Genomic DNA, 2,788 nt, shown 5'->3' with positions numbered 1-2,788 from the left:
TTACTGTTTCTCAGTGTGGTTCAGTAAGAGTAAGGCTTTTGATTATAGGGTTTTGCCTTCCTCTTTTAAGCATTTTTAAAATGTAATAGTAAAAACTTGAGTGGGTAGTGCCTGTGGCTCAGTGAGTAGGGCGCCGGCCCCATATACCGAGGGTTGCGGGTTCAAACCTGGCCCTGGCCAAACTGCAACAAAAAATATCCAGGCATTGTGGCGGGCGCCTATAGTCCCAGCTACTCGGGAGGCTGAGGCAAGAGAATTGCCTAAGCCCAAGAGCTGGAGCTGTGACGCAACTGTACTCTACCAAGGGCAACAGAGCGAGACTCTGTCTTAAAAATAAATAAAGTAAAAAATAAAAACTGGAGAAATAGGAGTTTATGAACTCTTGAAGTTGTGATAACTTTGAAAGATGAGTGTTTTATTTATCTGATGAATGGAGATAATAGAAGTCTAATGTGTTAACCGCTGGTAAGTAGTTTATACAAATGTCTGTATTGTAGACGTCTGGATTATTGAGGGATGACTCAGGATTTTAAGTCACACAAGAAATATTGAACCTGCCGGGCACGATGGCTGATGCCTGTAATCCTAGCACTCTGGGAGACCAAGGGGGGTGGATTGCCTGAGCACACAAGTTTGAGACCAGCCTGAGCTAGAATGAGACCTCACTCCTAAAAATAGCCACAGGTTGTGGAGGGTGCCTGTAGTCCCAGCTACTTGGGAGGCTGAAGCAAGAGAATCCCTTAAACCCAGAGTTAAAGGTTGCTGCGAGCTGTGACACCACAGCATTCTACCAAGGGCTACCCAGTGTGACTCTGTCTCCAAAAAAAAAGTATTGAACCAACTATATAAAATGTTAACACCTTAATGGATTAATTTTTTAATAATTAATTTTAACAAAAAAGGCCAGGCTCTTTGGCTCTTGCTTGTAGTCCTAGCACTCTTGAGAGGTCAAGCCGGGTGGATTCCTTGAGCTAATAAGAGCCAGCCTGAGCAAGAGCAAGACCCCATTTCTACTAAAAATAGAAATAGCCAAGCACTGTGGTGAGTAGTCCCAGCTACTCCGGAGGCTGAGACAGGAGGATCACTTGAGCTCAGGAGTTTGAGATTGTGACCTAGATTGATGCCATGACACTCTACCCAGGGTGACAGAGTGAGACTCTGTCTCAAAATAATACTAGGGCTGGGTGTGGTGGCTCACACCTAGAAGCCTAGCCCTGGGAGGCTAAGGTGGGTGGATAACCTGAGCTCACAAGTCCAAGACCAGCATGAGCCAGAGTCAGACCTCATCTCTAAAAGTATCTGGGCATTGTGATGGGAGCCGGTAGTCCCAGATACTCAAGAGGCTGAGGCAAGAGAATCGCTTAAGCTCAAGAGTTTGAGGTTGCTGTGAGCTATAACGCCCCAGCACTCTACCAAGTGTGACATAGAGTAACTCTTGTCTCCGGAAAAAAAAAAAAAAACTAATAAATTGACATGGTATACATACAATATATACATACATATATACAGCATTATACACATACACAGAGAAGAAATATAAAAGCAGATGAAGTAAAAAGGTTTATAGTCTACCAATCTAGGTAAAGGATATGTGGACGTTCCTTGCACTATTTTTATTTGGTGACTATTTGTAACTTTGAAATTACTTTTTTTGGTTTGGCGCCATAACTCAGTGGTTAGGGCACCAGCCACATACACCAGGGTGGTGGGTTCAAACCCAGCCCAGGCCTGCTAAACAACAATGACAACTGCAAAAACAAAATACCTGGGCGTTGTCATGGGTGCCTATAGTCCCAGCTACTTGGGAGGCTGAGGCAAAAGAATCGCTTAAGCTGAAGAGTTTGAGGTTGCTGTGAGCTGTGATGCCATGGCAATCTACCAAGGGTAATATAGTGAGACTGTCTCAAAGAAAGAAAAAAGAAATGATTTTTTTAAGTGCTAAAATTTTTTAATTTTTTTTTACATATACATGTGTTAATTAGATTTCCATTTTTTTTTTTTGCCTTCACAAAATTAAAAAGACTTAAAATTTAATAATAACAATGTTTAAGATAAGGGCTATAAACAAAAACCTTGTAAAGAACAAAAGAACAAAATACATTCAGAAAAGGAATCAGACAATTACTACATCAAAATATTAAGCAATAATAATAATAATGCAAAGAATTGAAACGTCTTCTTGTTGTATTTTTCCCTTGACCAATATAAAGTGACCATCTTTGTCTTTTTTGACTTCAGTTGCTTTAAATCCACATGTATCTGAAAATAAGATTGCAACTCCTCTTTTCTTCTGAATTACATTTGCCTGAAAAATTGTCTTCCAACCCTTGACTCGGAGCTTTAATTTGTCTTTTGAAGCCAGGTGTGTTTCTTGCAGACAGCAAATGGATGGGTTGTGTTTTTTAACCCAGTCAGCCAATCTATGTCTCTTCAGTGGAGAATTCAAGCCATTAACATTTATTGAGATAATTGGTAAGTGTGGTAGTATTCTATTCATCTTATTTGGTGAGAGTCCATTGCTTAGTTTTATCTTTTGCATCAGTGTGGAGGTTAGGTTCTGTCCTTTAATTTCTGAGTTCTCACTTTGCTGCTGATCTATTGTGATGGTCAGTGTGTAGAACAGGTTGAAGTATTTTCTGTAGAGCTGGTCTTGTGGCGAATTTCCTCAATGTTTGTGTATCTGTAAATGATTTGGTTTCTCTGTCAATTTTAAAGTTTAGTTAGCAGGGTACAGAATTCTGGGCTGGAAATTGTTCTGTTTAAGTAGATTAAAGGTAGATGACCATTG

The sequence above is a fragment of the Nycticebus coucang genome, chromosome 16 (assembly GCF_027406575.1).
Source record: "Nycticebus coucang isolate mNycCou1 chromosome 16, mNycCou1.pri, whole genome shotgun sequence".
Classification (NCBI taxonomy): domain Eukaryota; kingdom Metazoa; phylum Chordata; class Mammalia; order Primates; family Lorisidae; genus Nycticebus; species Nycticebus coucang.
This window is presented reverse-complemented; position numbering follows the sequence as displayed.